The sequence below is a fragment of the Gossypium hirsutum genome, chromosome A01 (genome assembly GCF_007990345.1).
Source record: "Gossypium hirsutum isolate 1008001.06 chromosome A01, Gossypium_hirsutum_v2.1, whole genome shotgun sequence".
NCBI classification, from domain to species: domain Eukaryota; kingdom Viridiplantae; phylum Streptophyta; class Magnoliopsida; order Malvales; family Malvaceae; genus Gossypium; species Gossypium hirsutum.
The window spans coordinates 25661573-25675547 of record NC_053424.1 but is presented as its reverse complement, the minus strand read 5'-3'; the positions used below and the strand labels follow the sequence as shown (position 1 = coordinate 25675547).

The 13975-nt window shown below is 37.1% G+C and overlaps 1 non-coding gene across 1 annotated transcript; it reads left to right on the top strand.

Moving 5' to 3' along the window:
* Positions 1-342: 342 nt before the first annotated feature.
* On the top strand, positions 343-449 carry LOC121207957 (small nucleolar RNA R71). The gene has a single exon (XR_005903033.1). It is a non-coding gene; the product is annotated as a small nucleolar RNA R71 (small nucleolar RNA).
* The last annotated feature ends 13526 nt before the right edge of the window (positions 450-13975 follow it).

The window sequence follows — 13975 nt, the reverse complement described above, 5'->3', positions numbered from 1 at the left end:
ATAAGGTTGGTAGTCTGAATGGCTTGTTCCTCCGCTACTTGCCTCACACTGCATTAGTGGGTGAACCTGTGAAGAACTAAGAAAACCATCAATCTTTTTATTCAAGAGTTCTATCGATTTGACAGCATGGTGACCGAATCGACGTTATAAACACTGACTGTTTTCGTTGGCTTTGTCCTCATGACTTGCCACTGATAGTTATTTAGTGACATCTCCTCAATAAACGCATAGGCTTCTTCAAGTGTTTTATTATTGATGGTTCCACCAGTAGCTGCATCAACCATTTGCCGAGTCAAAGGATTCAGACCGTTGAGGAATGTTTGAACTTGAAGCCAAAGTAGTAACCCATGGTGAGGGCACCTTCTCAGTAAGTCCTTGCATCTCCCCCATGCATCGTAGAGACTTTCTAAATCCATCTGCACAAAAGAAGAGATATCATTACATAATTTAGCCATTTTAGTCGGTGGAAAATATTTTATTAAGAATTTTTCGGTCATTTATTCCCAAGTAGTAATTGACCCTTGTGGTAACAAGTTCAACCATTATTTAGCTTTGTTCTTTAATGAAAAAGGGAATAAACGAAGATGAATGGCATCATCAGAAACGCCATTGATTTTAAATGTATCACAAAATTCCAGAAAGTTTGCTAAGTGAGCGTTGGGATCTTTATCCTGCAAACCATCAAACTGAACAAATTGTTGTATCATCTGAATAGTGTTAGGGTTTAATTCAAAAGTATTTGCAGCTACAACAGGTCTAACTATGCTAGATTTAGTTCCTGTTAAAGAAGGTTTAGCATAATCATACATAGTGCGTGGAGCAGGATGTTTATTAGCCGCAATTGCAGGAGGTAGCTGATTGTCTTGGTTTTCAGCCATCTCTTCGATTGGGGGTTGAGTCTTCTTGCTCGTTCTCTGTGTATCGTAAGCTTCGCCTTATTTCTCTTTGATTTCTGCGAACTGTACGATCGATTTCTTCGTCAAATAGTAATGGTCTTGACGGGTTTCTTCTAGTCATAAACTATAAAAACTTGCCAAGAGAAAGAAAAAGTAAGTTAATAAATAATAACAATAATAAAATTAAATTAAATTGCAAGAAAAGTAAATGGCTAAAGTAATAAAAATTGAGCGTTCCTAATATCTTAGCTCCCCGGCAACGGTGCCAAAAACTTGATCGCGTGATTTCGTGATAAGTTTTAAATATTTATAATTACTCGTTCTTGAACTAACTATTATTGCGATGTAGGCAAGTGTACCTATTGAACAGTAGTATAGCTTTAGCAAGACCGGATTGTCGAACCCAAAGGAACTAAAAGTACTAGTAATAACTTTCTTTTTATTATCTAGCCTAATAATAAAGAGGTTTTGTTTTAATTAACTAATTATCTAAACAAAGAACTCACAAGGAAAAGAATTGGAGAATTGCTTTTGGGGAAAACCGATTGACTTAAGACAATACCTAAGGAAAAGTCCACCTAGACTTTACTTGTTATTTTGGCTCCAAATCAGACGATTTATTCATTCAACTTGTTCCGTAGAGATCCCTAAGTTATGTTATTATCCCTATTCAAGACTAATAATGTCTAATCCCTAGATTGAATAACCGAAACTTTTCTCTAATTAACACTCTAGGGTTACATTAACTCGATCTATGGATCTCCTTATTAGGTTTCAGCGAATCCGGCAAAATCTTGTCACCCTATGTCTAGGCGCGCAATCAACTCCGCCTAATTATGACAAATGTACTCTTAGACAGGGTCTATTCCTCCTTTGAATAAGAGCTTGTCTTGAATCAGTATCTTGGGATATCAAAACAAGAATTAAGAACACATAATTAAGAACAAGTTAAATATTTATCATACGATTCAGAAAATAATAACAAGATTCATCTTAGGTTTCATTCCCCTTAGGTATTTAGGGGTTTTAGTTCATTACTAAATAAGAAAACATCTCAGAAGAACAAAGAATACATAACATAAAGAAAACCCAAAACTCTTGAAGGGAAATTGAGGAGAGATATTCAGTCTTGATGATGAATCCGGCTTCTGAGATGGATCAATCGGCTTTCTTGGAGTAATTCCTTACTCTCTATTCTCCGTGTCCTTTTCTTCCTTCTTTAGGGTGTATTTATAGGCTTTGAAATGCCTAAAAGCCCTCAAAATTAGCCCTTTTCCGAATTAGACTCAACTTGGGCTCGGCAGGGACACGCCCGTGTTCAATTACTTTAGGCCGTGTTCGAGCCTGCCAAATTGACACGACCGTGTCATCTGTCCGTGTGAGGAGGTCCAGGCTATGTTGATTTCGTACTTTGGCCCATTTTCTCCGTTTTTGGCCCGTTTCTCGTTCCTTTTGTTTTCTTATGCTCTCCTAAGTATAAACCATGAAATTAAAGCATTAGGAGCATCGAATTCACCAATTCTACTGGGAAATTATCCATAAAATGCATTAAACATGGGGTAAAAATATGTATAATTTACGGTTTATCAGTGAAAAAGAGATCTGTAAGTAAATCATTTCAATTTGCGTCAAAGAAATTCAGAGTGATTATAGTCGTTCAATGGCTAATGTGGGACATCCAAGTAGAGATCGTACAAGATCGCATTCGAGCTTCAGAGCTCCAGCTACTTCTGTTGCAAGTGTTGGAAATGTCCAATCCGATCGACCCGAGTGTAAACACTGTGGTAAAAGACATCTCGATAATTGTAGATTGTATAATCGGGCTTATTTCAAGTGCGGATCTTTAGATCATTTTATCTGTGATTGTCCCGAGTCTATTAAGTAAGAGATTGTGCAAAATTTGATACCGAGTAACACTTCAACTTGAGGTAGACCTTCTAAAAATACAGGAAATGTGAGTGGTAGTCAAAGAGGGACTAGAGACACCGCTATTCGATCCAAGGCTAGCGTACCTGGCAGAGCCTACGCCATTTGAGCTCGTGAGGAAGCTTCATCTCCTGATGTTATAATCGATACTTTTTCTCTTTACAATACTTCTATGATTGCATTTCTAGATCTAGGATCGACATATTCGTATATATGCATGAACTTAGTTAACAGTAAGACTTTGCCTGTAGAGTCTACTGAATTTGTAATTAGAGTAGCGAAACCCCTAGGCATATGTGTTTTGGTTGATAAAGTCTACAAAAATTGTTCGTTAATGTTTCGAGACATTATTTTTCCAATTGATATGATGTTATTACCCTTTGATGAATTTGATATAATTCTGGGTATGGACTGGCTAACTTTGCATGATATTGTTGTGAATTTCAAATGAAAAACTATTGATTTGAGATGCAAGAATGATGAAATAATCTGAATTGAATCTAGTGATTTGAATGGGCTACCGGCTGTGATTTCATCAGTGAAAGCTTTGAGTATTGTGAGAAAATGTTGTGAAGCTTATTTTGCTTATGTGACTGATTCGAAAGTAACAAAAAAGAAAGTGGAATCAGTGCCTAATGTTTGTGAATTCCCTGATGTGTTTCTTAAAGAACTTCCGGGATTACCTCTGATTCGAGAAGTTGAATTTGACATTGAGTTAGTACCGAGAACTACTTCAATTTTGATAGCCCCGTATAGAATGGCTCCGACTTAGTTAAAAGAATTAAAGTCTCAGTTGCAAGAATTGGCTGATAGAGGATTTACACGCCGGGCTTTTCTTCCTAGGGTGCTCCTATTCTATTTGTGAAAAAGAAAGATGGTACGATGAGAACGTAACGCCCCAAAATATGGGTACTTATGTTCTGTGTGTTGTGTAACGAAAATGCATGTTTGCTTCAGTGGTTAAGTGTCCTGAGAAGTGTTGGAGGAGTCCCGGGTTCAAGCCTTGGCTTGTCTAAAAAGTTTTGTTTTTGCTAAAATGAAACCTTTCTCTGGTCAGTAGGTCTCTTAATTAAAATTGGGTAAAGTATGTTATAAAAAGCCTGCTGGTCTAGGGGATAGAGGCATGTTACTGTTATTAAAGGTCTTGAGTTAGAGTCCTGTTGCGCGCGAGGGGTGTTTTATTTTACAAGTGGCCGTGTGAGAGGTTTTGTGTCGGTGGAACTCTGTTGCTTGGGCGGTTGAAGTGTTTGAAAGGTGTGGGGAGTGTGTAGTCGAAATTTAGGAGAAGAAATAGGGATTTGGATGGTGATCGGTTTGAGGATGTTGTGGAAAGATTTTTGGAGAAAATCAAGAAGATGTGAAGCAGAGAGAGTGTTAGTACCGTGGGGACTCTAGGTACTCAAGGGAATTTGGCTTGGGGGTGTAAGAGGTTTCTTTTTTCTCATTTCAGTTGCTACCTAGGGTGTTTCCTTTGACTTTTTGCACTTTCGATATTAGGAGGCCGATTATTGCTTGAGATTTTGGTAGCTGAATTCTGAGTGTGACCATTCGGGTATTTTGTTCTCCTCCTGCATTCTTTCAGTTTGCTTTTCCTTGAGACCATTTCTCTTTAGATACTGAATCTCTTTTCCTCTCTCCAACCTTTTTGTCCACTGTTTATTTTTCTTCTTCATACCTTTTCTCAAACGGTTTCCTTTTGGCTGAATGCCTATTGCCTTCCTCTCTCTCAAACCTTTTCGACTTTAGCTTGGGGGATCGATTCTTTCCAGCCGTCTTCTCCTCTCTTTCAATCTTTTTTCTTCCTCTTGCAAAAACCGAATGCCCCTTTTCAATAGTGTCGACTTCTAGGCTTGGGTCTTGGCCGAATATTGGTCAGTCTTCTTCTCAGGAAATTTCGATGTCTTTTTCTGTGGGCCGAATGTATCTTTCTCACTCGTTCTCTATTGCACCTTAATGGTTGTCATTTAACACTGTGGTTATACTGAATGTTGCTAGGGGCTCGATCTCAATAGTCAAGGGGTTAGGCCGATTGTTCTTTCCCAGCAACTGATCCTTTCACTCGTGGTAAGTGCTTAAAGTTCTAGATATGTCTATGTTGGATTATAGATTCTTGTGATTCAGTTAACTATTTTGTGTGAAGGTTGAAGTATTGGAAAGATAACGTTGGTTCTGGAACAAAAGGGGTTCTGTGTTTGTTCGATTGGTAAGTAGTGATGAATAGGTTTAAGTATTTCCAATGCTATGGTTTTGGATTAGCCATGAATATGGACTGATGGTGGGGTTGTTTTTAAGCATAGTTGATTTGATCTCGGAAGCGGTTCGGTTACAATTTCATAGCAGGTGTGTAATCACATAGCTTTTATCGTAATTTGACAAAAGTCGAAAAATATGGCAAGTGTCGCTACATGAGTGTGCGCTCGTTTGTGCGGTGAACCAAATGCACAAAACGTGGGCGTTCGATCGTAGAGGCCACCATGAGTAATTTCACAGGCATAGGCCATTTTGGACCATGTTGGGCCGAAATAGGCTGTATGGGCCCCACGAGCTCTTGTTGGGCCAGGCTGTGTAGTTCGCACGGCCAAGGCCATCTTCGGGCTTATTGGCTCACGCAGGCGTGTGGGTCTACATGGACCATATCATGGGCTAGGGCCTATTTTTGTTGATTGGTTGTTAAGGTTTCACGGGTCGCCCGAGACGACTGTGGACATATTGTTGGGTCAGTGAGTATACTTAGACCCCATACTGATGGAATGACCGTTATACCCTTATGAGGTAAAATGACTGATATAACCCTATGTTATGTATGACTGTATTTTAGCGTGACATTTCTGCATACACGTATGGTATTATGACATGACATGTTGCATGGGGGTGGGTTTGATATTTGGAGGAAGTGAACTGTACTGGTAGCTCTGCTGCATATACTATTTCGCGCCGCATTTGGTGCTATATCTTGGAGTGTAGGGATGGGTGGGTCGATTTTATCCCCACATGCAGTGTAGGTTTGGAGAAAGTGGAGTGTAGAGGATGGATAGGTAGGATTTCTGATTGCATTTCTGTTACTGTTACTGTATTGAGTTAAGGCCCACACTGCTACCAATACTAAATTGGGCTAATGCCCCAACTGTTACTGGACTGTCACTGAAACAGGCTTAGGCCTAGACAATTTTTGCCTATTGATTGACTGACTACTGTTAAGGGATTACACACTAAGTTTGTATTAACTCACCTTTCTGCTTTTCTTCGCAGGTAATCCTTAGGCAGGCCGGTACTGCGAGGGACTCGATGGTGGCCACACAACCGTACTCGTTTTCACTTTTTAATTACTATTTTATAACCAATTTAATTTGGTTTTTAGTTATGTAATAAGGCCTCTTAAAGTTTTTTTTCTGGGCTTGGAAATTTATTTACTTAAAGTCATATCTGTTAGAAATAGGCCCGGGTTTTTCTAAATAAATATATGCTTTCAAAACACCACGCTACCGCAACATATCTAAACAAGTTTCCGCAAACAAACACTGCTTTAAAAGTACAAAAACAACCTAATAGGATTAACACTTTGCTAAATCAACTTGGGTTTTAACGACAAACAAGAAACGTTAAATTTTCATAAGGATCACAACAAGGTTTTAATATAGAATGAATTTTTTTCAAACGAAACGATGTTTTTGAAATTCACTACAAAATGACTTCGTGGATTTGACCATAACATATAGGCAAAGTTTGGGGTGTTACAGAGAATGTGTATTGATTATCGTCAGTTGAATAAAGAGACTATCAAGAAAAAATATCCTCTGCCCAGAATTGATGACTTGTTTGATCAGTTGGAAGAAGCAATCGTGTTTTCGAAGATAGATCTCAGATCGGGTTATTATCAATTGAGAGTAAAAGATTCAAACATTCCGAAAACTGCTTTCCAAACGAGGTACGATCATTATGAGTTTTTAGTTATGCCTTTCGGATTAACGAATGCACCTACTATCTCTATGGATTTGATGAATAGAATTTTTAGACCGTATTTAGATCGATTTTTTGTCGTATTCATTGATGACATTTTGATTTACTCGCGTGATGAAACTAAGCATGCCTAGCATTTGAGAATAGTGCTACAGACTATGCACGATAAGCAATTGTATGCGAAGTTTAGCAAATGTGAATTCTGGCTGCGCGAAGTTGGTTTTCCGGGCCATATTGTGTCAGCATCGAGTATTCGAGTCGATTTGAGCAAAATTTTAACTATTCTGGATTGGAAGCCTCCGAGAAATGTTTCTGAAGTCCGTAGTTTTCTGGGACTTGCCGGTTATTATAGACGATTTGTAAAAGGCTTTTTGATGATAGCGACTCCGTTGATAAAATTTCTTCAGAAAGATGTGAAATTGGATTGGTCTGAAAAGTGTCAGAAAAGCTTTGATTAGTTGAAAGCCCTATTGACTGAAGCTCCGGTGTTAGTACAACCAGAATTTGGTAAAGAATTTGTAATCTACAGTGATGCTTCGTTGAATAGTTTGGGTTGTGTTTTGATGCAAGAAGGAAAAGTTATAGCTTATGCCTTGAGACAGTTAAAACCGCATGAAAAGAACTATCCGAAGCACAATCTTGAATTGGCGGCCATTGTGTTTGCTTTAAAGATTTGGCGCCATTATCTGCTTGGTGAAAAGTGTCATGTGTTTTCAGATCATAAAAGTTTGAAATATCTGATGACTCAGAAAGATTTGAATCTACGCCAGAGAAGATAGTTAGAGTTATTGAAAGACTACGAGCTTGTTATTGATTATCATTCGGGAAAAGCAAATGTTGTTGCTGATGCTTTGAGTCGAAAGTCACTATTTGCATTACGTACGATGAATACTCATTTGGTTCTGTCTGATGATGGTTTAATTTTAGCTGAATTGAAAGCGAGACCCTTGTTTTTACAACAGATTATTGATGCTCAGAAAGTTGATAATGAGATAATAGCAAAACAAGCTCAGTGTAATTTGGATTCTGATTCTGAATTTTGAGTTAGTAATAATGATTGTTTGAGATTCCAAGATCTGATTTGTGTATTGAAAATCCAGAGTTGATTCAGATGATTTTGAACGAACCTCACAACAGTCTATTATCTGTACATCCGAGTAGTAGAAAAATGTATAGTGATTTGAAACAGCATTACTGGTGGTCTGGAATGAAAAGAGATATCTCTGACTTTGTTTCTAAATGTTTGATCTATCAACAAGTTAATTCTGAACATCAAGTTCTATTCGGATTACTTCAGCCGATTATGATTGCAGAGTGGAAATGGGATGGAGTGACAATGGATTTTGTTTCGGGTTTGACCCTATCTCCGTAAAAGAAAGATGCTATCTGGGTTGTAGATGAATGATTGATGAAATCAGCTCATTTTATTCCAGTACGATCTGATTACTCTCTTGATAAATTAGCTGAGTTATACATTTCCGATATTGTGAGATTACACGGTGTGCCATTGTCTATGTGTCAGATAGAGAATCGAGATTCACATCAAGGTTTTGGAAGAAACTGCAGGAGGCTTTAGGTACGAAATTGCATTTCAGTACTGCTTTTAACCAGCAGACGGATGGTCAATTCGAGCAGATTATTCAGATACTCGATGATATGTTAAGATGTTACATTCTAGAGTTTGAAGGTACATGAGAGCAGTATTTTCCATTGATTGAATTCGCCTATAATAATAGTTTTCAATCGAGCATTAAAATGGCACCGTACGAAGCCTTGTATGGTCGCAAATGCTGTACACCTTTGTATTGGACTGAGCTCAGCGACAATAAGATTCACGGGGTTGATTTGATAAAAGAGACTGAACATAAAATAAAAGTGATTAGAGATAGTCTGAAAGTAGCTTCCAGTCATCAAAAATCTTACGCAGATTTGAAATGCAAAGATATTAATTTTGAAATCGGTGACAAACTATTTTTCAAAGTATCTGTGTGGAAGAAAGTACTCCAATTCGGTAGAAAAGGCAAATTGAGTCCGAGATTCATTGGGCTGTATGAGACTATAGAACGTATCGGGCCAGTTGCTTATAGATTAGATTTGCCACCAGGGCTAGAAAAGATCCACAACGTATTTCACGTATCGATGCTTCGACGATACAGATCTAATCCCTCGAATGTGATTTCTCCGTCCGAGATTGAGATTTAGTCTGATATGACCTATGACGAAGAACCGATCCGTATCTTAGCTCGCGCGGTTAAAGAATTATGAAATAAGAAAATTTATGTTAGTTAAAGTATTGTGGCTTCGACACGATGTTGAAGAGGCTACATGGGAGCCCGAAGATGCTATGAAACAATAATATTCAAATTTGTTTAATAGTAAGATTTATAGGGACGAAAATCACAAAGAGGGTGAGTTATAACAGCCCGATTTAGACCCTAGTCGGAATAGTGGTTTTGAGACTACAAATCCAAGTCATAAATAATATTTAAATATTATTTTCTGTGTTTACAGTATGTGGTTAAGCATATGTGAAAGTTTCGTATGAAAATTTAATCGTTTGTGTGATTAATTTGCAAAAAGGACCAAATTGCGTAAAATGCAAAATTTGCATTCTATAAGTTAAAAGTGCCTATTTTTCTATGAATTTTAAAATGTGAGGTCCTTATGTTGTAAATGGACCATTAACAAGGTTAATGAACATTAATGACCATTTATTATGTGTTTATTATATGTTTATAATAAGGTTAAAATGATAAAATGTATATTTGTGTAAATATTAAAAAAACCATGAATTTAGTGTTTAATTCATCTTTCTTGCTGAAAAAGTTAAGAAAAAGAAGGAGAAAAACTAAAGTTAGGGTTCGACACTAATCTTGGCTATTTAAGGTATGAGTTTTGTTCCGATTTTGATAATTTCTACTTTTTGTGATCGTTGCTCTGTATTCTATCAATCCCATGTCTTAATTTATGAAATTTTTGATGATTTTGAGTTGAGCCATTGATGAAACTATGAGTTTTATGAAGTTTGATGATAGTATATGGAAGCTTGATGTTGGGTTAATATATTTTTCTTAGAATTTTTGATGAATTTGAGTAATTTGGGCTAAATTGTAAAAAAAATGGATTTTGAGGGATTAAAATGTGAAATAAATGAAACATATAGACTTATATGAAAACCATGTATATTCGGCTAAGCAAGTGTGTATGAAAATTTTGTGTATTTTGTGATTTTGTGAATTAGGGACTAAAATGTCAAAATGTGAAAATATATGAGGGCTAATTTATAAAATGCCCTAAATATGTGTTTTTGAATTGATTTGAATGAATGTAAGTTTGAATAAGTTAAATTTGAATTAGATCAAGAACCAAAGAAAACAAAATTATACTGGGGGAGAACAAGAGTCGTTAAATAGTTGCTCGTTTTCATTCATTTCTGTACGGGATAAGTTGATATACAAATAAATGTATTTTGAATTGAATTACTAATGTTTATATGCTATTGAACAATGGTAAATGGTTATATGAGTTGAGCATGAGATATTTGAGAAAGTATCGACGAAGTTTGGACGTCCGCAAAGCCCTGTACGAACCATATGAATAGTTAGGGTACATATGTCATGACATAGGATCCGATATGTGTTATCGTGTAAGACCACGTTTGGGAAGTTGGCATCGACTTATGATTTACGTGTAAGGCCATGTTTGGGACATCGACATCATATTTGATTTCTTGTAAGACCCTGTTTGGGACAATGTCATCGATATTTGATTACATGTAAGACTAAGTCTGGGACGTTTGTATTGTACGAGCTTTCTCAGCTATCCGAGTATCCTTATTGATTTCGAAAGGTTCAACGGGCATTCTGAGAAAATGAAAGACTATGTGAACATGTATCCGATTCAGGTTCATTTGAAAAGTATATTAAGATTGAGAATGAAAGGTAAGCATAAGTATATATGTGTGAACATATGAAATATGTTTGTATTAAGTGGAAATGTGATGTACATATGAGCAAATGGTTATAAGTATTTGAGCTAAATGAGAAATATGAACTTGATATTTAGTTATGCCATGATTCATACAAATGAATTGGTTTATAGTTGTGATTTGTGATAAATTTATTTGTATATGGCTTACTAAGCTTTTGAAAGCTTACTTTGTGTGTGTTTTCAATTGTTTTATAGATATCGTGGCTATTGGGAGCTCTGGGATCGTTGAGGATAATCACCACACTATCGAACTCTATTTTTGTACCTTTTAAAAATGTATATATTAAAGTATGACATGTATAGGCTAGAAGTTTGTGAATATGTTTGGTAATGTGTATATCCAGCCATGTGATTTGGCTTGGTTTTGGTTGTGTCTATGAATGATTTTTTGGTATAAATTATGTGATTCAATAACGTCGATGTAATGTGTTATGGATGACCAAGAGAGTTAGTCAATTTGGTAAGTTTTTGGTATGTGCCTATTTTGGAAGTTGGATAGATTTTGGCATGAGAATGAATGTAATGAAATGAGGTTAGGAAACAAATGTTTAGATATGATTTTGTCTTATGATTTGACATAATTTGGTATGGTTATTAAGCATGAGATTGGTTGAAAATTTGATATGCAATTGATGCCTATTTGTTAATTGTAGGGAGGACCCTTTAGAGGTGGCATTATGGCCTTATAAATAGTCTATTTTTGCCCATACGGGCAGGGCACGGGCGTGTGTCTCAGCCGTGTTGCTCAATGGCCATTTCAAAGTGAGTCTGGGCAGACCACACGGTCGCACACACGGGCGTGTGCTAGGTCGTGTGGCCAAGTCAGTTTTGTGCACGGGCTAGACACACGGGAAGATGAAAGGCCGTGTGACCCAAGTCAGTAGCCTCATTAATTTTCACACGGCCTAGCACTGGCGTGTCTTGTGGCCGTGTGGAAAAGTCAGTATGTATGCTCTGTTTTGCCACAGCCTAGACATACGGGCGTGTCTAATGCTGTGTGAGGCATACGGCCTGTTCACACTGGCGTGTGACCTGTATAACTTTGAAAAATGTTTAAGTTTTGAAAAAAATTGTATGAGCTTGGTTTAGTCTCAACCCCTTTCGAAAGTATGTTTAAGGTCTCGTAGACCTATATAAGGGACAATTGTGAATGATTATTATATGTTTTGTTTATGTTATGCTTACGTATATGTAAATGTTTCGATATGTCTGGTAATGCCTCGTAACCCTATTCTGGCAATGGATACGGGTTAAGAGTGTTACATTTGGTTGGTATCAGAGCTACGGTTAAGTCAATTCTAGGACTAACGTAGCGTATGTGAGTCTAGGTAGACGTGCCATATTTATGAACTGCGATTGTGTGATGAATCCTGACAATGAAAATATGCTTTTATATAGTAAATGGATCCTAAACAAGCTATAGTTGACGATGTTTAGAGTAATGCGCCTGCTCCCACGCAAGGGACAGCGCCATCCGAATCTAGACCTGCTACTAGTAGTCATAACGGAGAGGCTAAACAAGCTTTTTATGAAATGATAAATGATTGGTTCACCCAATATATTCATACTAATCTGGCTATGCCACAACCTTCACCTCTGGTCAGTCCTCCGTAAGTCCCTATCGTGCCATAAGCTAATCCGTTTCAGTTGAATAATCCTCCTGTTGATAAAATTAGAAAATATGGGGCCGAAGAGTTCCGTGCTACTACTAATGATGATACTGAGAGAGTTGAATTCTGGTTAGAGAATACGATATGAGTGTTTGATAAATTATCATTGACTCCGGATGAATGCCTTAAGTGTGCCGTTTTACTTTTGAGAGATACGGCGTATCATTGGTGGAAGACACTGATATTTGTTGTTCCGAGGGAAAAAATTACTTGGGATATCTTTGAAGTTGAATTCTAAAAGAAATACATCAGTCAGAGATTTATCAATTAGAAACGTAAGGAGTTTCTTGAGTTAAAACAAGGCCGTATGTCTGTTACAGAATACGAGCCAGAAGTTGTGAGACTGAGCCAATATGCACGAGAATGTGTTTTGACTGAAGCAATTATGTACAAGAGATTCGAGGATGGTTTGAATGAAGGCATCAAATTGTTAGTCGGGATTTTAGAAATAAAAGAATTTGTAGTGCTTGTTGAACGAGTGAGTAAAGCTGAAGAGCTCGGGAAAGAGAAAAGAAATGCTGATTCAGAAGCTAGAGATGTGAGAAAGAGATCTGTAAGTAAATCATTTCAATCTACGTCAAATAAATTCAGAGATGATTATAGTCGTTCAATGGCTAATGTGGGACATCTAGGTAGAGATCGTATGAGATCGCATTCAAGCTTTAGAGCTTCAACTACTTCTGTTGCAAGTGTTGGAAATGTCCAATCCAATCGACCCGAGTGTAAACACTGTGGTAAAAGACATCTCGATAATTGTAGATTGTATAATCGGGCTTATTTCAAATATGGATCTTTAGATCATTTTATCTGTGATTGTCCCGAGTCTATTAAGTAAGAGATTGTGCAAAATTCGATACCGAGTAACACTTCAACTTGTGGTAGACCTTCTAGAAATACAGGAAATGTGAGTGGTAGTCAAAGAGGGACTAAAGACACCGCTATTCGATCCAAGGCTCGCGTACCTGGCAGAGCCTATGCCATTTGAGCTCGTGACGAAGCTTCATCTTCTGATGTTATAATTGATACTGTTTCTCTTTACAATACTTCTATGATTACATTTATAGATCCAGGATCGACATATTCTTATATATGCATGAACTTAGTTAACAGTAAGACTTTGCCTGTAGAGTCTACTGAATTTGTAATTAGACTAGCGAAACCCCTAGGCAGATGTGTTTTGGTTGATAAAGTTTGCAAGAATTGTCCGTTAATGTTTCAAGACATTTGTTTTCCAATTGATCTGATGTTATTACCCTTTGTTGAATTTGATGTAATTCTGGGTATGGACTGACTAACTTTGCATGATAATGTTGTGAATTACAAACGAAAAACTATTGATTTGAGATGCAAGAATGATGAAATAATCTAAATTGAATCTAGTGATTTGAATAGGTTACTGGCTATGATTTCATCAATGAAAGCTTTGAGTATTGTGAGAAAAATTTGTAAAGCTTATTTTGCTTATGTGATTGATTCGAAAGTAACAGAAAAGAAAGTAGAATCAGTGCTTGTTGTTTGTGAATTCCCTGATGTGTT